Source organism: Balaenoptera acutorostrata, chromosome 2 (genome assembly GCF_949987535.1).
Source record: "Balaenoptera acutorostrata chromosome 2, mBalAcu1.1, whole genome shotgun sequence".
Taxonomy (NCBI): Eukaryota; Metazoa; Chordata; class Mammalia; order Artiodactyla; family Balaenopteridae; genus Balaenoptera; species Balaenoptera acutorostrata.
In genome coordinates, this window is record NC_080065.1 from 171,928,813 (window position 1) to 171,953,671 (window position 24,859).

At 50.9% G+C, this 24,859-nt stretch overlaps 1 protein-coding gene and 2 pseudogenes across 1 annotated transcript in view; 2 read left to right on the forward strand and 1 right to left on the reverse strand.

Annotated features, from left to right (window-relative positions):
* Positions 1 to 7,501: 7,501 nt before the first annotated feature.
* Positions 7,502 to 11,871, reverse strand: LOC130707226 (thimet oligopeptidase-like; annotated as a pseudogene).
* A 1,680-nt stretch (positions 11,872 to 13,551) lies between these two features.
* Positions 13,552 to 14,312, forward strand: LOC130707227 (serine/arginine-rich splicing factor 3-like; annotated as a pseudogene).
* Positions 14,313 to 21,474: 7,162 nt separating this feature from the next.
* Positions 21,475 to 24,859, forward strand: part of LOC103013981 (olfactory receptor 7A10-like) — a 95,940-nt gene continuing 92,555 nt past the window's right edge. The window contains 1 exon segment of the mRNA XM_057541076.1: positions 21,475 to 21,573. The gene's annotated coding sequence lies outside the window, so the exon portion shown is untranslated.

Below are 24,859 nucleotides of genomic sequence, written 5' to 3' on the forward strand. Positions count from 1 at the left end.
TAAGATAACAGGAGCTGCTGATAATTATGACTTCTAAGTTACATGCCTGTTTAAGCTAAACATTTATTCTTAGACTCTTTCCCCACTTGTAGTCAGAGTAACTCTTCTGGAATTTTTTTAAAAAGAGCATGGGACTTGAGCTCAGGTCAGGTGCTTGGCCACTTCATCTTCTGATGAAATAAACGGAGGCTCTGTTTCCTTGTGCGTCTCGGAGTTGGGCCCCTCATACAAGAGCTTGTGTTAAAATGGCCCAGCAAACTGGCAGGTGCTAATTTGATGAGTTTATCAAGATGGTGGTTGCTTAGAATAAGAAGAGAAGGGTACTTAGTCCTCAGAACCTGGTCTCTGCACCAGCTTGGTGATGCTGAAGAACTGTGCCTTCGCTGTGAACTCTTTATTCATAGTGGCTTTTTTGTTTCTTTTTCTTTAAGCAGCTGAAGTCTCATCTAGCCCCAGGATTAGAAGGCAAACTACCAGGCAGACCACCATCACATCTCATTTCACAAGGGGGTCAGTATATAGTGAATGGACAGCCCCCATTTTAGGGGCCAACTGTTTTTGGTAAAACACATATAAATTAGTAGGATGTAATTTAGTAATTCTGACTTCCACATTGCTTAGGTTTTCCTTTTGATATTCTGTTATTAGACATTCATGAACAGCATTTCTGAAGATCTCATCCATTTTTACTCTTAACATAGGAAACTTCAAATGTACATACACAAAATACCAAGGATAGTAAAATGAACCCCTGTGTACCTATCACCCAGTATCAACAGTTAACAGCTCCTGGCTGTTGTTTCATCTATACCCCCATATGCTCCACGTGAAAATTATTCCAAATGGATTACAACTCCATACACACCCATATCCTCCCAGTTGGATTACTTTGAAACAAATCGGACATGTCATCTTATCCACACATACTATATTTCTAGATGACAAGGTCTCTTTCTCTGACAAGTTTTTTATTCATATTTTGCTATAATTGCTAACATCTAGCAAACAGTCTTTTGAAGAAGACAAAACATGCCTTATAAAGTGTAACAGTTCCTTACTAACAAATATATAGCAGTGTTCATTCTTCCCCTTGTGTAACAGAGTTTGGTTGATTTGCTCCTTAAGCCTTTCAAGTGATAGATTTCTTATTTTCTTGCCATTTATTTAAAGAAAATAGGTCTTTTTTCTAATAGCTTCTAGGTCTGGCTGACTGCATCGTTTTGGTGGTTGATGTGTTCCCTTGCCTCCAGTTTTCTGTAAACTGGTAGTTAGGTCTAGAGTCTTGATCAGATTCCAGCTTTATTTTGTGAGACTTCATTGACAGCATGGGGCTGTCAATCAGAGGCATGTAATGTCTCTTCGGTGATTCGAGCAGCCATTGATCAAAGTCTAGATCCATTATTTCTTAAGGTTTGCAAAATGGTGGTATTCTTTTTTTTTTTTTTTTTTTTTATTTAGGTCTCTAATCCATTTTGAGTTTATTTTTGTGTATGGTGTTAGGGAGTATTCTAATTTCATTCTTTTACATGTGGCTGTCCAGTTTTCCCAGCACCACTTATTGAAGAGACTGTCTTTTCTCCATTGTATATCTTTGCCTCCTTTGTCATAGATTAGTTGACCATAGGTGCGTGGGTTAATCTCTGGGCTTTCTATCTTGTTCCATTGATCTATGTTTCTGTTTTTGTGCCAGTACCATATTGTCTTGATTACTGTAGCTTTGTAGTATAGTCTGAAGTCAGGGAGTCTGATTCCTCCAGCTCCATTTTTTTGCCTCAAGACTGCTTTGGCTATTCGGGGTCTTTTGTGTCTCCATACAAATTTTAAGAATAAAGATATTGAGTTACAGAAAGACAGAGAAGATGAAAAGGCAGAGGGCTATGTACCAGATGAAGGAACAAGAAAAAACCCCAGAAAAACAACTAAATGAAGTGGAGATAGGCAACCTTCCAGAAAAAGAATTCAGAATAATGATAGTGAAGATGATCCAGGACCTCGGAATAAGAATGGAGGCAAAGATTGAGAAGATGCAAGAAATGATTAACAAAGACCTAGAAGAATTAAAGAACAAACAAACAGAGATGACCAATACAATAACTGAAATGAAAACTACACTAGGAGGAATCAATAGCAGAATAACTGAGGCAGAAGAACGGATAAGTGACCTGGAAGACAGAATGGTGGAATTCACTGCTGCGGAACAGACTAAAGAAAAAAGAATAAAAAGAAATGAAGACAGCCTAAGAGACCTCTGGGACAACATTAAACGCAACAACATTCGCATTATAGGGGTCCCAGAAGGAGAAGAGAGAGAGAAAGGACCAGAGAAAATATTTGAAGAGATTATAATCGAAAACTTCCCTAACATGGGAAAGGAAATAGCCACCCAAGTCCAGGAAGCGCAGAGAGTCCCATACAGAATAAACCCAAGGAGAAACACGCCGAGACACATAGTAATCAAAGTGGCAAAAATTAAAGACAAAGAAAAATTATTGAAAGCAGCAAGGGAAAAATGACAAATAACATACAAGGGAACCCCCATAAGGTTAACAGCTGATTTCTCAGCAGAAACTCTGCAAGCCAGAAGGGAGTGGCATGAAATACTTAAAGTGATGAAAGGGAAGAACCTACAACCAAGATTACTCTACCCAGCAAGGATCTCATTTAGATTTGATGGAGAAATCAAAAGCTTTACAGACAAGCAAAAGCTAAGAGAATTCAGCACCACCAAACCAGCTCTACAACAAATGCTAAAGGAACTTCTCTAAGTGGGAAACACAAGAGAAGAAAAGGACCTACAAAAACAAACCCAAAACAATTAAGAAAGTGGTCATAGGAACATACATATCGATAATTACATTAAACGTGAATGGATTAAATGCCCTAACCAAAAGACATAGACTGGCTGAATGGATACAAAAACAAGACCCATATATATGCTGTCTACAAGAGACCCACTTCAGACCTAGGGACACATACAGACTGAAAGTGAGGGGATGGAAAAAGATATTCCATGCAAATGGAAATCAAAAGAAAGCTGGAGTAGCTATACTCATATCAGATAAAATAGACTTTAAAATAAAGAATGTTACAAGAGACAAGGAAGGACACTACATAATGATCCAGGGATCAATCCAAGAAGAAGATATAACAATTATAAATATATATGCACCCAACATAGGAGCACCTCAATACATAAGGCAACTGCTAAAATGGTGGTATTCTAAACCTGTCATCCAAAGAAACATTAAGCTCGAAGCTTCTTTTAATGTCCCGGCAAAAAGGGCTTCTCAGAGGGAAGAGGGGACCATGCCCTGAATCTTTCCAAAGAGAGGGTACTCTTGGTAGGGAGGAATATGAGTTGTTTCGTGCCCACTGGAGGTCTAGGGCCTGGTGAGCTAACAGTTGGCTTTACTGTGTGTGACAGCCCTGCCAAATGGAAACCTGAGGAAGACCCTGAAAAAAGCAAAATCAGATGATTCTGTCGATGAAGAAGAAAAAACCAGGTAGGGCTCGCATTTAAGTTTCTTAACTCTGCCTTTTTTTGGTACACTTGCTGGTAATTGTGAATTTATACTTGGTCTGCTATGGACCGTAAGTGACTGAGAGGGTGTTACAACACATCCCTGGACACAGGGCAGTACGAAGTGTATTATGGTTAGACCCGAGGACTCAGCAGGCCCATAACTTTGGTCTGTTCTCTCCTGTCTACCTTCCTACGTCTACAGCTGTCAAGATTTGACAGTCGAACCAGCAGATGTGATGTGTTCAAAGCATTTGCTTCTGATGTCAGATAAGCTCCTTTCCCACATCTAATTTCTCTGTAAAAGCAGAATTGTTGTGTTATTATGTGTATTGTAATAATGCTGCTTAGACTTTTTAGGTTAGAAAACTGGTGGCTTGCCAGAGACCTCCAATATAGAAAATGTCAGTCTCTAGCACTGTCCCATGTGACTTGAGGGGCAAACCTAGATAATACCAGATGGTCACATGCTATCTATTTCATTCCTGCCACAGGATTAGCTGTGTAAGTCGGGAAGTCTGTAGGTTTACAGGTGGGTAGTAAATGCCCTGTTACCTGCTAAAGATGAGTATCCGTGGTTTGCTCCAAGGCAGGGTTTCTCAACCAAGGGATTGACTTTTGGGGCCAGGTAAACCTTTGCTGTGGTGTGTGAGTCCTGTGCATCGTGGAGTGTTTAGCAAGGTCCCGACCTCTACTCACTAAGTGCCCGTAACATTCCCTCTCTCTCCTCCCAGTTGTGACAACCAAAATCACCTTCAGACTTTCCCAGATGTCCCCTGGGGGGCACAATTGCACTCAGTGAGAAGCAGTGGACTCAAGGCTACCAATATCTTTGAGGTAGACTTGACGTCCTGTTGTTAAGAGACATACTCATTCTCCTGTTTTTATTTTGGAAATTAGATGCCACTGTTCATGATCCTTATTCAGATGTCTGTAATTAAGTTGAGTCAGACTACCCACTCACAGGTGGGACACTGAGACAGAGGGAAACAGCTTGTCCAAGTCACATGGCCACATCCCTTGCCTCCTAAGAAAACGTGTCACAAGTGAAAGCAAGCTGGCTCTTGTAATATTGACAAGTCTTTTTTTTTTAAACAAATGTGCCAGTTTTAGAGTTGTTCTTTGCCCTTTAACCTTTTGGAGGGCTTACATAGCCTTCAAGCTTCTAAAGAAACGAACTGGGGCACTCTTTCCCAAGCAGGAAGCAGTTTCACTGGCAGTGTGTGAGAGGCCTTGGGGACTTGGAGGATGAACACTTGTCGCAACAGGGTTTATCCCGATATGCTAGAGTAAGGCTCAGTGCACCACACCGGTGTTATCAGGTGGTGTTGGTCAAATAAGCAGTATTACGGAGAGAATCTTACTTTAGTCAATTTAAAGTTTTGAGATCTCACTATGTTTTTTAAAACAGGTATTAAATACATGCATTTGGTAAAACAGTACAAAAGGCTGTTTGGTACATAGCAGCCAAAGAAAAACAATGTGGCTATTCCGTGCTGAGCTATGCTGTGAGCATTATCAGATAGATACTGGATTCTGAGGCCTTTGTTCAGGAACAAAAAAGAATATAAAATATCTCATTACCACAACTAAGGAGCTGGCCCGTGGAAACTAAGACCCGGCACAATTAACTAACTGACTAACTAACTAACTGACTATTTTTTAAAATCTCATTAATAGGTATTTAATATGATTTTTAAAAATTTATTTATTGATTTTATTTATTTATTTTTGGCTGCGTTGGGTCTTCCTTGGTGCGTGCATGCTTTCTCCAGTTGCGGTGAGCGGGGGCTACTCTTCGTTGCGGTGCGTGGGCTTCTCATTGCAGTGGCTTCTCTTGTTGCAGAACACGGGCTCTAGGCGTGCGGGCTTCAGCAGTTGGGGCACGAGGACTCAGTAGTTGTGGCTTTTGGGCTCTAGAGCGCAGGCTCAGTAGTTGTGGCACACGGGCTTCATTGCTCCGTGGCGTGTGGGAACTTCCCAGACCAGGGCTTGAACCCTTGTCCCCTGCATTGGCAGGCGGATTCTTAACCACTGCACCACCAGGGAAACCCAGGCTCCAAACTTTTTAAAAATGTGTTCCTTCCACCTTCATGGAGCAGGCGTAGGGGACGGGGAGGAGTGAGAACCCGGTTGGCAGGGGTCCGGTCGCAACCCCGGAAGGGGACGGGGGAGGATCTAAGAGGTGGCACCGGGCCACAGTCGACCCCCAGTGACAGCTAACAGCTGCAGTGCTGCCCCTTCCTGCCCCAGGACCTGAGCTCAGGTCCCGGGGCGGCTGGAGAAACGCACTGGTTTTGGTGAGCTGCTCTTACTTACTGTGTGGAGCTGCTCCGGCTGCCCCGGCGACCACACCCCTGCAGGCCCTGTGCCCGTCCTCCCTGCCCCCTGCCCAGGGCTCGGGGAACAGCAGTCTCTGTGGGGCAACCTGCCTCCCAGTCCTTCAGTGACCTCGGAGGAGTGGGAACGGGCTGGGCTGCCGGGGAGCCTGGGCATGCAGCACCTGAGCTCAGCCCTGGGGGCTCACGTGAGGGCAGGGGCTGGGGGGTGCGGGCGGTGAGCGGAGGGGCCTCCAGCCGGCGTCAGCCTGGGCCCTGGACCCAGGGAAAGGCCTCACCCTCTCAGTCCTGACCTGACGCTCGGGAACCCTGTGGCCCACCAGCACGAGGCCTGTGGCGCCCGCCACGGACTGCCTGGCACACGGCTGGGGTGCCAACGCCACACCTGGATTTTGCACGGGGACCATCTGGGGGCTTGGTGCACGGGAAGACGAGCAGCCCCCAGGCCCCGACATGCCCCTTCCATATCCATCGAGAGGTGCCTGATGGAAGGCCGGCTGTGCTCCTTTTCAAGCCCCAGGGAATTCACATGGACAGCCCTCCCGGCCACGGGGTGCCTGCCCACCGGCTCTGGGCCTGCGACCAGCCCAGAACACAGAAGGCACAGAAGTGGGTGCAGGGAGCTGAGCTGGGTCTGCAGAAGGGCAGACACCACAGCCTGGTCCACAGCCGACTGGCCCAGGGCGGGTAAGAACGGGCGGGCAGGCTGAGGGGAGGACAGAGCGTGGCACGGCCTGCCTGCCTGGGCCACGGGGAGAAGATCAGGGTGCTGCTCGCGCCCTCGCTCCGCTGCCTGGCGTCCTTTGTGGGGGCGAAGGGCCAGAGGCAGGGCTCCCGAGGAGCTCAAAGGCCAGGGAAGGACACACGGGACGGTCCAGAGCCACCCTAGCGCTCCAGTGGGGCAGCACCCTCTCTGAATTCCTACTGCACCAAACCGCATCCCTGAGGCCTTTGGGCAGAATTGCTAGGACCCAGGAAGGCGGCCCCTTGCTGTGGTCCAGACTTCAGCAGCTGCCAATGAGCGGAGGGAGCCAGCCGGCCGGCCGTGAGCAGGAGGACAGGACTCGGGGACAGGGACAGCCACAGCCGGGCTTCCCGCAGCTGTGCCCACCGCCAGAACCGGCTGCAGCCAATCACAGCCCCCGAGATGCCAAACAGTGACGGGCAAGAGGCCGGCAGGAAACTGACACCCCCTCACTGGAGAGCCTGCCCGGTCAGGGTGCGGGGCACCATCCCTGTCTGAACTCACCCCACAGCTCAGCCGTCTCCCAGTGACCCAGACGCGTCACCACGGCCCCAGGGCTGATCCCCGACCAAGGTCAGAACTCCCCCCAGTGTGACGGCCCCCATGCCACTCCTGTGGTGGAAGGGACGGCAGGCAGAGACCAGGAGTAGAGTCTTTTTATTAATGGCTACGTTTTCAAAGAACCGTTTTGTTACCAGGAAAGCTCCCCAGGAAGACATTGCATTAGTGCAACAAGGGGGAGCCTTGATGCCAGGCTCCCCAGACAGTTCCAGGTGGAGACTTTTGGCCTAGGCCGGCCGCTGGGGACTCAGGGGCTGGGAGGACACGCGGACCCTCCCCCGCCCCAACGGGGCGCTAAGGCACCCGGCCCGCCTGGGTGGGCAAAACCCGGTGCCGTCAGCAGGCCGGCAGCTTGCAGCCCTCAACCTGCAGCCCTTTGCTCAGGAGGAAGGCGTCCTGCGTGGGGTCGCAACCCAGGAAGAGCGTCACCATGCCCTTGGCATCCTCGGAGCCCCCGGCCTCAGAATGCAGCTTCTGTAGTCCATGGCAACCTGCCGAGAGGGGGCGGGGCTGCAGGAGGGTGGAGCACCCCCTTCACTGAGGGTGTGGGTGTGGCCAACTCTGCTGTGACTCAACAAAGGGCAGGGGAGCAGGGGGTCCAGGGCAGGGCCCTCAGAGCCTGGCAGGCCCAGGCGGGTGGCACAAGCATCTAGGCCCAGGCCAAGGACCTCCGTGGTGGTCTGCACGGCAGGACAGCCTCTCACCTTGCCACTCAGGACGCCCTCCTGCTTGAAGCGTGTGTGGAACGTGTCCGCGGAGTACACCTTGCTGCACAGGTAGCCATAGTACTGGGCGTCGTAGCTTCCTGCCAGGTGGCCGAAGGTCGCAGGCAGGTGGGTCCCTGGGACACACGCGGAGAGGCTCCTGCCCGGCCCCCTGGCCGCTCCGTGCCCCTTCCCCAGAGCGGGGGCCTCAAAGCAGCCCTGTCTGAGTCCCCCGCCACTAGAGGGAGTATTGGCCCAACACTTGTAGAAAACGGGGACCTTGCGGGCAACTCAGTGGAGGGACACAAATCAATCTTTGCCGACTTTCTGCTGAAGCTCACGAGGGTTCACCCCTGAGCCTCTTACAAGGACAGCTGCCCAGGCTCCGAGGGATGAGTCAGGGCTCGCCCTCCAGCATGGGGAGAGAGCGGGTGAAAGCGCTCACGAGGGAGTGAACCGCGTGTCCGCACCGACACGCGCAGGCAAACCTCGTCGACGCGTTCCGTCCGGGCTATGAAGCCCTCTCCTGCCTCTTCCAGGCTCTCCAGAAAGCATGTGCAGATACGCCCACCCCACCCTCGGACTCCGCGGGCCACAGCTGGAGGGACCAGCCCAGGAACCCAGGAAGGAAGAGGCCAGGGGTCAGCCGGCCTCGGCCAAAGCCCGTCAGTCGGTCCCCCTTCACACACCACCAGACGATCCTCTTGACCTGGGTAGTAGCTGCCAACCGACCGCTAAGGTGGGCCCGGCGCGCGCTTGGCTACCTGGCGTAGCTGGGACCCCGAGGATCTCCTGGCAGAGGCGGGCATTCTCCTGGGCCGGGTCCGACGGCGTCTGCGTGTGCAGGACCTGGTCCACCTTGGCCAGGACGATCTGGCACAGGTTGAAGAGGCCTGGAGGGCGGGAGGAAGGAGACGGGGGGCTGGCACTGTGTCCAGGCCGTGCTTTCAGCCAGGCGGTCCGGGAGCCCCTTTCCTTTCCCTCGGCCCGGCCGCACCGGGGTTGGCCAGCCGGGACTGGATGAGCTTGTCCAGCAGCTCCTGGGGGATGGCGCTGCCCGTGCCCCACCGAGACTGGCAGCAGCGCCAGGGCTTCAAAGGGCGCGGCGCTCCCGGCCCCAGAGCCTTCCCTCTGGTTCTCATCACCGGCTGTCACCAGACTGGCAGGCAACGTGCCTTTCTTTTCGTTTGTCTGTTTTCCGTCCCTCAGCCACGCAAAGGTGTGAAGCCCTGACACTCGCTGCCACGAGGATGCACCCTGAGAACACGATGCTCAGGGAGAGAAGTCAGACACAGAAGGACACACAGGGTGTGACCCCACTGAGGGGAAACATCCAGAACAGGTAGATCCACAGAGTCAGAGTGGGTTCCTGGTTGTCAGGAGCAGGGGAGGGGAGGGAATGGTAACTAAGGGCGTGAGGGACATTTCTGGGGTGAGGGAAATGTTCCAAAACAGGGCAGTAGTGACAGCTGCACAGCTCAGTAAAGTGTCCCCACGCGCTCCGGTGCAGCCTGTGAGAGCATCGCTCTCAGGACGAAGGGCTGACCGCAGGGAGACTGAACGAGCACTGGGTCCCGGGCCCAGACTCTAAGCTGGGGACCCCCCCCCGCGTGGGGAAGTCACTGGGACTTGCTGAGCCTCCACCGAGACTGGCAGCAGCACCAGGGCCTCACAGGGCGCGGCGCTCCCGGCCCCAGAGCCTACCCTCTGGTTCTCATCACCGGCTGTCACCAGTCGCAGGCAACGTGCCTTTCTTGTCGTTTGTCTTTTTTGAAGGCAACTCTTGAATACATGTATTTAACATGCAGGTAATCAGTCCTGACTCCTTGATCTGGGGCTTCCAGCCTCCAGAGTCTCGAGGATATCCACTTCTGTTGTGTAAGCGCCCAGTGAGTGGGGTTTGATGAAGGAAACTGACACCGAGGGCGTCGCCACGTGCGGGGTGACATCAGTGGAAGAATCCCGCCGTGGCGAGGGCCTGCCTGAGGACCACGGGAGAGCCCGGGCCCTCCCCGCCCCCTGCCTGCAGCCCCGCGCCCGCACCCTCCTGGGAGCGGAGCTGGTGCATTGCTTGCCAGAACTCATGGAAGTAGGTCTCCAGCTCATCATGCTGCAACAGGGAGGGCGGGTTGGGCATAGGCTTGGTGAAGTTGGCCACCATGGCCGCGATGGCAATCTGGCGCCTCCCATCCTGCTGCAGGCAGCCCGGCTGCAGGCCAAAGCAGGCCATGTGCCCGGACCTCCCTTCCCTGGGGAGGGACGTGGGTGAGGCCCCGCTTCCACAGAGGAGCCCCAGCCCATGGCCGACTGGTTCCCCCACGCATGCACCGAGGGTAGAGGTCCAGGTAGAACTTGCCGATGGATGACCTTGCCCGAGGCCGCGTCCCGGACCGTGTAGAGCCTCACATCTTCGTGACACATGTTGACGCCCTTCTCCAGGTGTAAGGTCAGCCCCAGCAGCTTCTGGGAGATGCCCAGCCGCCCGCGCGTGACCCCCTGCATGGGGAAGGACTCATTGAGCAGGTACTGGTCCACGTGGTAGCGCGTCTCCTCCCCCTGGTTCATGTAGTAGCGCAGGTCCTAGACGTTGATGGGCCCGTCAAAGTGCAGGCCCCGCCTCTGGCACTCGGCCTTCTTTAGCTCCAGGATCACGGCCGCTCCTGCTCCCCGAGGGGCTTCAGCTTCTGGGCCAGCTCATCTGCGGGCGGAGGGGAGAGGCTCGGCTATGTCCCTGTGGCAGCCCCCCAGCCGCCCCCCACCCCACGCCCCTCGAGGCAGAATGAAGGGTTGGGGAAGGCGACCTCCAAGGGCTGACACAGTGGGGTCTCAGGCAGCACCACGTCCAGTCAAGGTCCGCCTGATTCCCGTCCCCACTGGGACTCAGGGAGGCGGGGTTACCTAGGAAAGTGTTCACCAGCTGGCTGGTCTTGGTCATGTTCAGCTCCAGCACGGAGTCAGCATGCGTGCTGAATCCCAGCAGGCGGGACTTCTTAGCCTGCAGCCTCACCAGCTCCCCGAGGATCGCGCAGTTCTCCTGGAACCCAGAGACAGCCAGCGCTGGGGACCGTGGGCTACGCCCTCCCCACGAGCCCCGGGCCAGGTCTCTGCGGGCGGGCAGGGCTCTCAGGCCACTGGCGGGCACAGCCAATCCCCCTCCCTCCTCCTCCTGGCCCGGATTTCTAGACACTTTGGTGCTGTGCTAACACGTGGTCTTTATGAACACAGGTCCTTTTGGAACCAGAAACGGCGTGAACCGTGATGAGCTCTAAGGCCAAGGGCAGGAAGAAATGCGGCCACGCTCTCCAGGAGCCACCCAGGGGCCTCCCCGGGCTCAACAATACAAACTCGGCTGCCGTGCAGACAGCAGCTCATCCCCACAGCGCCCGAACACCCAGCCCCTGGACGGCGAGAGGCCTGTTGCTGCAGGTGGCCCGGGGCTGGCTGGTGAGGCCCGGCCCCAGGCGTACGCCTCCTTCTCTGGGGCCACCTCTCCGGCTCTGCGGTGGGGTTCTCCTGGGAGCCCCCAGTCACCACAGGACCAACGTGGCCTGTCTGCAGCCCAAGAAGGTGGGGACACAGGACTGTCCCCCGTGCCCCCCGCATCACCCGCGAGGCCGAGCAAGCACCAGTGGTGTCTGCGGGGAAGATGAAGGGCTCGTGCACAGCCCCCATCTACTGAAGATGCTGAAAGGGAGAAGCCCAGACTGCAGCCACACGCGGTATGGACCAAACGCAAGTGTCCTTGCAGGAACCGATGTCTGAATGTCAAGGCCGTAGCCGGCCCACAGTGAGAAGGCCCAGGCCCCACGCAAGGCACAGAGAGGGGATGGGGGGAACATCTTCGAATCTGAGCTCATCGGGCATCACCCCAGAGGGAGCGGGAGAGGGAGAGGGAGAGAGCCAGAAGGAGATACGGAGGGAGAGGGAGAGAGAGGGAGGTACAGATGTCTCTCCCTTACCCTGGGGGTTGTCTAGTGCAGCCAAGGCTGAAAACCACTGCATTTCGGGAGATGGGTCCTCGTGGAAAAGTTAAATAGTAGCTCATGGCATTATCGACACATATTAAAAAAGCCCCAAATGTTGGGGAGTCAGGGAGGGGAGCTGGCGGCTGCCTCGTAAAGGAGGAGAGATTGGGCGTCAGAGGAGGTGCCTGTTCAGCCCGCCGCCGCCGCCCAGGGCCCCGCAGACTTCATCTCCCAGCTGTGGTCCTGGGCTGGAAGGCAGCAGGGAGGTCAGGCCGTCCAAGCATCAACGTTGACTTCAGGGCTGATCTAAAAGGCGCCTGGTGTTTGTTGAAGCAGAAAAAAGAGAAAGCATTGGGGAGAGGATGGGAGGGGGAGGGAGCCCCCATCAGCCCTTCTCCCTGTCTCCCTCTCTGTCTCCCTGTCTCCCTCCCTCCCTGTCCCTCTCTGCCTCCCTCTCTCCCTCCCTCCATCCCTGTCTCTCTTTCCCTGTCCCTCTCTCCCTCTCCCTCTCTCCCTGTCCCTCTCTCCCTCCCTCTCTCCCTCCCTCCACCCCTGTCCCTCTCTGCCTCCCTCCACCCCTGTCCCTCTCTGCCTCTCTCTCTCCCTCCCTCCATCCCTGTCTCTCTTTCCCTGTCCCCCTCTCCCTCTCCCTCTGTCTCTCCCTCTCTGGGAGGGAGAGAGGGAGAGGGAGGGAGAATGAGAAGGAGGGAAAGTGATGGAGGGAGGGAGAGGAAGAGAGGATGAGGGAGAGAGGGAGAGAAGGAGGAGAGAGGGAGAGGGAGGGAGGAAGAGACATCTCTCTCTCTCCCTCTCTTCCCCCTCCCTCTCCCTCTCCCTCTCTCCCTCTCCCTTGTCTCAGCCTCTCCCTCCATCTCATCTCTCCCTCTCTGGGAGGGAGTGAGGGAGATGGAGAGACGGAGGGAGAGGGAAAGTTAGAGGGAGAGGGAGGGGGGAGGGAGCGGGAGAGAAGGAGGGAGAGGGAGAGAGGGAGGGAGAGAGGGATAGATTGAGGTAGGGAGAGATGTCTTTCCCTCCCTCCCTCTATCCCTCTCTCCCTCTCCCCCCTTTCTCTCCCTCTCCCCCCTTTCTCTCCCTCTCCCCCCTTTCTCTCCCTCTCCCCCTCCCTCTCCTGCTCTCTCTCCCTCTCCCTCCACCTCCTTCCCTCTCCAGAGAGGGAAGGAGGTGGAGGGAGAGGGAGAGGGAGAGGGAGGGAGGGAGAGGGAAAGAGGTAGAGGCACAGCGGAACAAGGAAACAAGGACAGGGAAACAGGCACAGGGAGAGAGGGAGGGAGAGAGGGAGAGGGAGAGAGGAAAGGGAAGAGGGAGAGGAAACAGAGAGGAAACAGGGAGAGGAAAGAGGCAGAGGGAGAGAGGGAGAGGGAGAGCGAGAGGGAAGAGGGAGAGAGGGAGAGGAAAGAGAGATCGGGAGAGGGAGGGAGAGGGAGAGAGGGGGGGAGAGGGAGAGTCAGATGGAGAGAGAGAGGGAGAGGGAAAGAGGTAGAGGGAGAGCAGAACAGGGAAAGAGGGACAGGGAGAGAGGGAGGGAGAGAGGGAGGAGAGGAAGCAGGGAGAAAAGAGAGAAAGAACACACCATCTACATTTCTGTCAAATGACACCGGGGATCCTTCCACAACCAGGAGAAAATAGCACAGGGAGGCTCTTTCTCAGCTGGAACGGGAACTGCAGACGGGGCCAAAGACCACCAGGCTAGCCACACATGTCCAGCCGCCGCTCCAGCCCCGTCAGCCATGAGTCCGGTCACCAGGGCTCTGAGTGTCTGCTCCAGGGAGCTGGGGTTCACCTTCTCACCCGGGAGGACGGGCCAAGACAGCAGGGCCCCGGGCTGGACACATAGGGGGCAAAGCATCCCCACAGGACAACTTACGCGAGCAGATTCAGCTGCCAGATTCTAGAGGCCCGGGACCACCCTGTGGCCCGTGAAACCCAGGAGCCACGAGGGTCTTGCATCGTGATTCCTGTCCCTTGGACTGTCAAGTTTATGTAGGGAATCTTGGAAACAGTGGTAACAAGGCTGAATCGGAACGAGCTTTAGGCTATTATGGACACTCTTATGGAAGTGTGTGGGTTGCTAAAAACCCTCCCGGCTTCGCTCTTGTTGAGCGTGAAGATCCCCGAGATGCAGCCGATGCTGTCCGAGAACTAGATGGGAGAACACTATGTGGCTGCCGAGTAAGAGTGGAATGGGGAAAAGAGAAGTCGAAATCGTGACCGCCTCCTTCTTGGGGTCGTCGCCCTCGAGATGATTATCGGAGGAGGAGTCCTCCACCTCCCACACATCTCCAAGATGGGAGAGCCTTCTCCGTCAGCCAGAGCAGGTCCCTTTCTAGATATAGGAGAAGAGAGAGATCCCTGTCCCAGGAGAGAAATCACAAGCCGTCCCGATCTTTCTCTACGTCTCCTAGCCGATCTAGGCCACATGAAAGGAAATAGAAGACCACTTTGCAAGAGGAGTGGTGTACAGGCAATAACTTCATTTGGCAAGAGTATGTACAGAAAATTCAAGTTTTGTTTGAGACTTGTGACGCTTGGTGCACTTTTTAAAATGTTTTAGCTGTTCACATTTGTTTGTCTCTTGACCCAGTGACACATAAAGGTGTCAATCTCTCTGGTTTGAAATGGGTCATATGAGGCATGTAATGTGAAGAATTGTTACCTTACAATGTTCCCTTAAGCAAAATTGAATTTGCTTTGAATTTTTGGTCTTGCCTAGACTGATAATAAAACTCTAACTCCTGCCCACCTAAAGTGTGATGTTTACTATTATGGAAACATTGAAAAGACTTTCTGTAGCTGGGATATGGTATGCAGATGTAGTTAAGCAAGCAGTCTTTAAAAGGTGTTGTGAACACAAGCCAGCAGGTAAAAATGAAAGCCGCACCCTTACCCTAGATTAGAGGTTTAGAAATTTCACTAGTCTTCACACTGGACAAGAGGTTGTCCAGGGAGTTTAGAATCTAAGAAGTTTCAAGGAAGTTGGTTTACCTTTGAGTTAGGTCGTAAGTCCCCTCTGTGATTGCTGTACATGAATACATAGCTCTTTGTAATATTTTTTGGAAATTTGAGATTATCAGGATACCAATGTCCTGCCAGATTAAGAGTATATTGTAGAGCTGAACTTTGAGTTACTGTGCAATTTTTTTTCCATGCTGTCATTTGTAATATGTTTTGTGAGAATCCTTGGGATTAAAGTTTGGGTTGCAAAAGAAAAAAAGAAAAGAAAAGAATCCGCCTGCCAATGCAGGGGACACAGGTTCAAGCCCTGGTCCGGGAAGATCCCAGGTGCCGCAGATCAACTAAGCCCGTGGGCCACAACTACTGAGCCTGCGCTGTAGATCCTGGGAGCCAGAACTACTGAGCCCCCGTGCCACAACTACAGCAGCCCGCACGCAACGAAGACCCAATGCAGCAAAAAAAAAAAAAAAAAAAAGACGATACTGGCCAGGTGATCAAGGGTAAAATCGTTTGTCATAAGTCCCGTTGATGGTGTGTATCCTTGATGTGACCTGAGGAGAATGGCATTTTTATCTCTGTCTGGATCTTCCACCCCAAACCCCATAACTCCAGACCAACCATAAGAAAACATCAGAAAACGAACAGACAAACAAATTGAGGGACAAAATACCTGACCAGTCCTCCTCAAAACTTTCAAGGTATCAAAACCCAGGGACGTCTGAGAAATGTCACAGCCCAGAGGAGACTGGGACAGAAAAAGGATGTTAGGGGAAAACTAGGGAAATTCTAATCAAGTGTGGACTTTAGTTAATAACAATGTATCCATCTTGGTTCCTTAGTTGGATAAACATGTCGTACTAACGTACTAACGTGTTGGAAATAGGGATACTGGGTCAGGGTCCACGGCACTCTGTACACTCTGTACAGATCTTTGCAACTTTTTTGTAACTCTAAGCTATTCTAAAATTAAGCGAGTACTGAACAGAGATAAGAATGTTATTTCCCTGATTTGAACATGCCTGAGTTTCTTTTCATGGTCACATTTTTGCTATCTGGATGTGTCTTGGAATCAGTAGCAAAGGAGAGTTGCCAGCCCCTGGGAAGATGTGGGTGGTTTGCAGGTGGCTTGCTCTGGAGCTGAAGACCACGGTGGGAAGTCTGCAGCCTCGGGCTGCACTTAGAACCATGGGAGGGGATGGGCCAGCTCAGTTCGGGATGGAACCTATAAATAAAACTTTTTTCTTTTCCATTATGGCTTATCACAGGATATTGAATATAGTTCCCTGTGCTAGACAGTAGGACGTTGTAGTTTATCCATCCTATATTTAATAGTTTGCATCTGCTAACCCCAAACTCCCAATCCAACCCTCCCTCACTGTTTCTCCCCCTTGGCAACCACAAGTCTGTTCTCTATGTCTGTGAGTCTGTTTTTGTTTCATAGACGAGTTCGTTTGTGTCGTATTTTAGATTTCACATATAAGTGAGATCATATGATATTTGTCTTTCTCTTCTGACTTACTTCACTTAGTATGATAATCTCTAGGTCCATCCACGTTGCTGCAAATAGCATTATTTCATTCTTTTTATGGCTGAATAATATTCCACTGTATATATGTACCACATCTTCTTTATCCATTCATCCGTCAGTGGACATTTAGGCAACTTCCATGTCTTGGCTATTGTAAATAGTGCTGCAATGAACATTGGGGTGCATGTATCTTTTCTTTCTTTCTTTCTTCTTTCTTTCTTCTTTCTTTCTTTCTTCCTTTCTTTCTTTCTCTCTTTCCTTCTTTGTCTCTCTCTGTTTCTCTGTTTCTCTCTTTCTTTTTTCTTTCTTTCTTCTTTTATTGTCACACGGCATGTGAGATCTTAGTTCCCTGACCAGAGATGGAACCCATGCCCCCTGCACTGGAAGCACGGAGTCTTAACCACTGGACCACCAGGGAAATTCCAGGGGTGTATGTATAGTTTTGAATTAGAGTTTTCTCCGGATCTATGCCCAGGAGTGGAATTGCGGGACCCTATGGCAGCTGTATCTGTTCCTGCACGTCTCACATCAACCACCTGCACTCCAATCCTTGCTCTCAATGTCATCTTCGGGGAACCCAACCTGCGACAGGGACCTTGACAAGAAGAAATGGCTCAGGGAAAAGCTACCTGCACAGGGAGGAGATAGAGGCCATCGCCCCTGGGGTGCGGCGGGGAGAGTGGGCACAGAGATTTGTCATTTCACCCCCGATACTCATTTCAGCCCTCCTGGCTGCCCCACTCTAGGTCACCTCGGGATACAGAGGTGACCCGGTTAGAGTCCCTGCCTGTGCAGGAAGCTGGGGGCACCAGCGGGTCTGAATCATATTAGTGCAGGGCCTCCCCCGCGGCACTGGGGTTATTCGGGGCGGGTCACCCTCTGCTGAGGGCCCCTCCTGGGCACTGTGTGGGGTTTAGCAGCATCCCTGGCCGCACCCATTTGATTCCAGGGGCCCCTCCCCCCCAGTTGTGACAACCACAGATTTTCCCCACACATCACGGAAGAACTGGGTGAGGCGGCAGCAGGATGGCCCTGGGCGAGGACAGTTGTGTTGAAGCAACCAGCCTGGCCCAGGGCAAGGTCTGCCCCAATCCTGTCAGCGCCTGCATTTAGAACTGCCCCTTTCCTCTCCCACCTCCCCTGCCCTGCAGTGGTCTCCGAGACCCCTCTCTCATCCCCATGTAATAAATCACACCTTCTCAGTTTACTGTTTGCTGCCCTCGCTAGAACGTGAGCTCTTTGAGGACAGGGATGCGGTTATGTCCCCAGCACCTAGAAGAGTGTCTGCTGTGTAGTAGATGCTTCCTAAATACTTGCTGAATAAAGGAGCTGAATAAAGGGATGAGTGGATGAATGAATGAAGGTTACAATGGAAGGAGGGGGGAGATGCCCTTTCTAGCTCTCGGGGGTTGGGAGATCAAGTGAAAGATCCGTCCTAAATAGGCTGACCAGCCTTCTGGGGTTCCCCGCGACTGAGGGTTTCCCCAGAGTTCCAGCGCTCAAACCTGAGCGGTCCTGGGCAAACTGGGGGCGGGTGTTGGTCACCCTATCTAAACACAGTAACAATTCCAGCTGCAGTAGCAATGGCCAATGACCTCTACGGTCTTATTGACCATGCACAGTTCTTTACCTGGCGGGGAAGGGTGGGCCGGGATTGGAATTCTGGCGATCCAGGGCGGGTGAGGGCACACCCGGGCTTGTGTAGGGGAGTCCAGGAAGGTTCTGGAGGAAGTGACAGTGACACAGGAGGGAGGGAGGAGTCGAAGGAAGAACGTCCCACATGACAACGTGTGCCAATGGCCCTGGGCCCAAGGTCACACCTGACCAGGGCTTGCTTTTTTTTTTCTAATTTACTTTTTCCCACATGGATATGCAATTGTCCTCATGCCATTTATTGAAAAATCCTTAATTTCCCCACTTTCTGTCATAGCAAGTTCTTATATATCTGTTTCTGGACCTTTATTCTATATCATAGAGCTATACGTCCCATCCTTGCACCACTAGGGCTGTCTCATCACTGTAACTTTATTTTTTATTCTTTTTTTTTTTTTTTTTTTTTTGGCCGTGCCGTGCGGCATGTGGGATCTTATTTCCCTGACCAGGGATCGAACTCGCGCCCCCAGCAGTGGAAGCTCGGAGTCTTAATCACTGGACCTCCAGGGAAGTCCCCAGGGCTTGCTTTGACATCCATCGAATGGTGGCAGGTGGGCGCGGGGAGCAGCTGTCTGTGAGCCATCCTGTGTAGAAATGCAGGGTGGAGGGGAGGACAGATGGAGCGGGAGGGGAAGAAGCAGAGGAGGGAGGGAGGGAGGGCGGGCGAGAGACAGAGAGTTTCCGGAGACTACAGCTCTGGCTGTGTCCTAGGGCATGAAAGCTGAAAATAGCTCCTAGTGCAGGAAGCCTTGGAGCCGGAGCCTGGGAGCCAGGGTGACTGGCTCTCCTCCCTGGTGTGTGTGTGTTGGGGGGGGGGGGTGGCTCTGGGCTTCTCAGGCTGGGAATGGGGTGCACAGAGCAGGGACGGAGCGGGGACCCTTCTCTCTGGGACCTCGTGGGCCATCCTCAGCTCACAAAGCTGAGCCACTCCTGCCCTACGAGTGAGGGGCTTCTCCTCCCTGTCCCCTGGATCACACCCCCTCACACACAACTTCCCCGTGTGTGTTCCCAGCAACCAAGAGAGTCTGTTTTTAAAAGATTTGGGGGAGGGGGGTAAACATACAAACAAGAGCAGAATGGATACTTTTTCAGAATGTGAATGGCTCTGTGTAAGCCCACCCCCAGGGTAACCACAGTCCTGACCTCTAACACCCTTGACGAGTCAGCCTTGGTCTGGGCTTGCGGACCCACGGAAGCTTCCTCATCCCCTCCTTCAGATCCCGTCGCTCCCTCGGCGTCTTTGTGAGAAGCACCCGGGGAAGTGGGACTGCTAGGCTGTACTGCTGCTAGAACTCCACCTGGGCTCCACCAGGCTCCAGCCCCCCGCCCTGTGCGCCTCTCTGACCCTGAGGCACCTCAGCTGGTAGGAGCCGCATCCCCTTCCCTCCCGGGACTTGGGACACTTAAGGCAGACACCGAAAGGACAAGCCTTTGGCTCCCTGGCTGGCAAAGAGCAGCTACTCAATTGTCATAAGTGTCCGTATCAGTGAGGGTTCTCCAGACAAACAGAATCCATAGGGTGTGTGTGTGTATATACACACACATGTACATATGTACACGCATACAAAAATAGACAGCTGTGTATATATGCCGTATGCATACACACATAGACACATATAGTATATACAATACACACATACATATATACACACATAAAATGCATAGTTTGTATATATACAGTATGTATACACACATATACACATAATAGATACAATACACACCGACCTATACACTATACATACACACATATAAAATGCATAGTTTGTATATATACAGTATGTACATATACGTATAACACATGCAATATACACACCTAGGTACATATATATCATACATATATACACACACACAAAGATATTTAGGTGTGTATATAGACAGTATACATACATACACATATAATATAGGCAATACATACACGTATATACATATAGACACACATATACACCTACATATAAAAGCACATAGCATAAAAATATATATGTACTGGATATATAAATTCATCGTATATATACATACATATATCATATATATAAGATATAGACACATACATATATACAATGTATACACACACATACACACCTATATGTAAATATGCGCATGTACATACACATATAAATACATACGCAAGTGTGTATATAATAGTATATACAGATATACATATAATACCTAGAAACATATACACATACAGGTATACAACATATATACACACCTATATATAAATATACACTGTATACATACATACATACAGTGGACATATACTGTATATATACACACACCCATATATTAATATATGGGTGTGTGTATATATACAGCATGTTCACATTTATAATATGTATTCTATATATATACACAGACATTCATGTATACAATATATACACACAAATATATAGGCTTGTATGTATACTGTATATAGTACTTACACATATACTACAAACGCACGCACATATAAACATATGTGTATACATATATATAATATGTATACACACATATACAAATTAATAGGCTTGTATATATTCAGTATTTTTACATATATAGTTTTGTTTTAAGGAGTTGACTCATGTGACCGTGAGGCAGGCAAGTCAGGGCAGGACTCTGGGCTGGAGACACAGGCAAGAGCTGATGTCCCAAGGCCATTGGAGGAACAGTTCCCTCTTTCTACGGAACCTCATTTTTCTCTCCAGTCCTTCAACTGATGGATGAGGCCCACCCACGCCGCGGCATTGACAATCTCCTTTACTCAAAGTGGACCAATTTCAGTGTTCATCTCTTCTGAAAAATACCTTCCTGGCCACATCTGGAATAATGTTTGTGGCTGCCGGGGCCCCACACAGTGCGCACATGAGATTAACCATCCCCGTGGCGATGATGACACTTTATTTTCTCCCTTGACCATTGTCACTACTATTCCAATTAAAATGGCAGCGCCATGAGGGCAGGGCATTTCCTTTTTTGCCAGTACTGAGCGTCCAGGGTCTGGTGCCTAGCATAGGCTAAATACACGGCATTTTTGTGAACAGAAGCCGGGATTCCGGCTGTCATACTTAATGAGGAATTATAGTCTTATTATTGGGGGGGGGGGGTGTCACGGTACGTCAAGGGCGGGAGTCGAACCCGCCACCCCAGGCCCCAAGGGGTCTCCCCGGATCCCCACTTCGGGCCGGTGGGGGTGGCCGGGGGCGGCCGAAGACGTGCGTGCGTGCGTGCGTGAGAGGGGGCGTGTCCACGGGGCGGGCGGCGCTCGCCACGAGTGAGTGGTTCAGCTCGGCCCCGGCTCGTTGTGCTCGCCTCACACCGGCCGGAGTTGGCAGTAGCGCTGGAGGCCCCGGGCCGGTGACCACAAAGAGGGAGCCGGGGGCCGGACAGGAGCGCGGCGGCGCCGGCTGAGGCCCAGGCTAGGGCTCCTCCCCTCAGCCTCCCGCCGGCCCGCCCGCCTGTCCCGCCCCCGCCGGCGGCGCCCCGCCCCTCCCCTAACCGCCAGACTAGCCTGGTGCGGGGGCCGCGCGCGAAGACATGGGGGAGAAGCTGAGGCTGGAGTCGCTCGTGGGGGCCGAGCCCGCCGTCTACCCGTGGCCGCTGCCTGTCTACGTGAGTGCCGCCCATCCCCTCTTCCCGGACCCCCGCCCCTCTTCCCCCACGGCGTGCGCTGAGCCCACCGAGAAACGGAGCGACTCGAGTCGCCAGACCCTCTTTGGAGCCCCCCTTCCCGCCCCGCCGTGGTTCTCCGCGGCCGTTCCAGCCCCCGCGCGCAGAGTGGGCAGAGGGGAGCCGGGGCCGGCCGGGGGCGCAGACTCGGCCGCGGGGACCCCGTGCTTCCGAGGGCCGCCCGAGCCGGGCTGCCGTTGGCTCTGTAGGGCTGGGGACCCCGGTCCCCCCGGGCCTGGACTGCCGGCGGGCTTGCCCTTCCGTACTTCATGATCTGACACGTCGGGTTTCTTTTTCCTGACCGGCTTTACCAGACTTTACCTGACCAGCTTTACCAGCGTCCCCTGATAATGTGTTAGATATTCAAGTTTTAGGGCCCGGTCCCAGCCCTATGGAATCAGCAACTCTGGTGGGGCTCAGTGATCTCTGTTATAACAGGCCCTCCAGGTGATTTTTATTCACCTTAAAGTTTGAAAATATCTGCATTGTCAGCTGACCAAAGCGTCCACCAGCAGGTGAAGGGGAGTGGCGCCTGCAAAAGATAGGGACTGGCCAAGGCAAGTACAGGAGCATTTGCCGTGGTAGTAATGGAGAATGCCTTTTCTCCACTGGTTGGCACAGACTAATATCTGGGAGCAGTGGCAGGGTGATTTAGGATGCTTTACATTTCAGTGTAGAGTGACCGCTGTCCTGGTTTGCCAGGGACTTCCCCTGTGTGAGCACTTAAAATCTCATCCTGGCAAACCCCTTAGCCCTGGGTTTGAAAAGCTTAGGGAATAACATGAAATTTAGGGGAAACAAGATGTAGGTTTTGGGCAAGTCACAAGTGCTAATTAAAGCTAAGCAAGTGGGCTTCCCTGGTGGCGCAGTGGTTGAGAATCTGCCTGCCAATGCAGGGGACACGGGTTCGAGCCCTGGTCTGGGAAGATCCCACATGCCACGGAGCAACTGGGCCCGTGAGCCACAGTTACTGAGCCTGCGCGTCTGGAGCCTGTGCTCCGCAACAAGAGAGGCCGCGATGGTGAGAGGCCCGCGCACCGCGATGAAGAGTGGTCCCCACTTGCCACAACTAGAGAAAGCCCTCGCACAGAAACGAAGACCCAACACAGTGATAAATAAATAAATAAATAAAAGACCGTGAATTTCAAAAAAAAAAAATTAAAAAAAAAAAAAAAGAAAGCTAAGCAAGTATGGACAACATCTAGCCTTCTTTACCCCTTTGCGGGGAGGTAAATCTGATTGGGTGAAAGGACTTACTGTTAAGAGATCTTTGTAGAAACATCCTCTTCTGCTTAGTCCGCTGGTTCTCAGTTCTGGCTAGACATTGGCATCGTCTGAGGAGATTTAAAATGATTTTATTGGTCTAGGATGACCAACCGTCGGTGTGAGGGTTTTTAAAAAGTGCTTCAGATGATTCTAATGTGCAGCCAAATTTAGGTGCCACTGCTTAAGCGTTTGAACCGCTGCTACATATTTTCACCTCATCTTCCTATGAGAATATCCAACTGTAGTTGAGGTTTGTTATTTTTCTTTTTCTTTTTTTAACTGTCTTATTATAAGATTTACTGTCTTAAATAAGATTGAATGTACAGAAAATCCTGCTAGTCCATCTGGTGTAGCTGGAGACCCAGAATAATATCGTTAAGATATGTACCATTTAAGTATTGTGACTGGCCTTTTTAAAATTAACATATGCATTAAATTAGTGTTGATAGTATAGATCTCTTTCGAAGTTGTCATGTTGGGGAGCTATACCTCTAATCTGCTGCCATTGCTAAATATCTGGACACCTCTTATTAGGAATTGCTTTTAAAACTCTTTAGGGATTAAAACCAAGATTGCTGTATTATTTGTACTGGGACCACAAAAACCTCACAAAGTTCCCCCGCTGTACCTTCTACTCCCATCTCTAACCCTTGGCAACTTCTAATCTGTTCTCCATCTCCACAGTTTTGTTATTTTAAGAATAATATGTAAACATAATCATGAATTACTTCATCTTCGGAGATTGGCTTTTTAAAATTTTTCCCTCGGCATCATTCCCTTGAAGTTCATTTCAATTTTTGCATATATTAATAATTTGTTCCTTGTTGTTGCTCGGTAGTATTCTATCATAAGATTTTATCACAATTTGTTTCAACATTCACCCATTGAAAGACATTTGGGTAGTTGCCAGTTTTTGGCTATTATAAATAAAACTGCTATGAACATTTATGTGTAAGTTTCTGTGGGAACTTAATTAAGTTTTTGTTTCTTTTGGATAAATGCTCAAGAGGACAATTACTGCATTGTAGGGTGAATCTACTTTTAGGATTAAAAGAGACTGTCAAGCTGTTTCTCAGAGTGGCTAAACCATTTTATATCCCCACCAGTGATGTGATATAATTTTTCTACGTACTCGCCAGCATTTGATGTTGTCACTATACTTTAATTTTAGTTATTCTCTGATATGTCATTATGGTCTTAATTTGCATTTCCCTAATGGCTAACGACGTTGAACATCTTTTCATGTGCTTCTTTGCCATGTGTATATTCTCTTCCATGAAATGTCCGTTCCTGTCTTCTGCCTATTTTCTAGTTGGATTTTTGTAAGTTGTTTGGAGAGTTCTTTGTATATTATAGATACAAGTCATTTGTCTCATATGGGATTTTCAAATATGTTTTCCCACTGTGTAATTTGAGTTTTCATCCACTTAAAAGGATCTTCTATGAAGCATTTTTAACTCATTTTGATGAGATCCAATTTATCAGTTTTTGCTTTTATTGATCATACTTCCGGTGTCAAGTCTAAGAATTATTCACCTAGTTCTAGATGCCAAAGATTTTCTCCTATTTTTTTTTTCTAAAAATGTCCTGCTTTTACATTTAAGATTATGATCCACTTTGATTTAATTTTTGTGTAAGGTGTGTAAGGTTTAGGTTAAGGTTCATTTTTTATTTGTTTGTTTTTGTCGAGGGATGTCCAACTGTTTCAGTACCATTTTTTGAAAAGTCTATTCTTCCTTGATAGCTTTTGCACTGCTGTCAAAAACAAGTTAAATGTATTTATGTCAGTCTCTTTCTGGGATCTCTGTTCCATTCCATTGATCTATGTATCTAGCCTCCATCATTACTGCAAAATCTTGAAATTGGGTAGATTAATTCCTCCCATTTTAATCTTCCTTTACAAATTGTTTTAGCTATTCTTCAGCCTCTTCTTACCATATAAATCTTAGAATAAGCCTGTCTA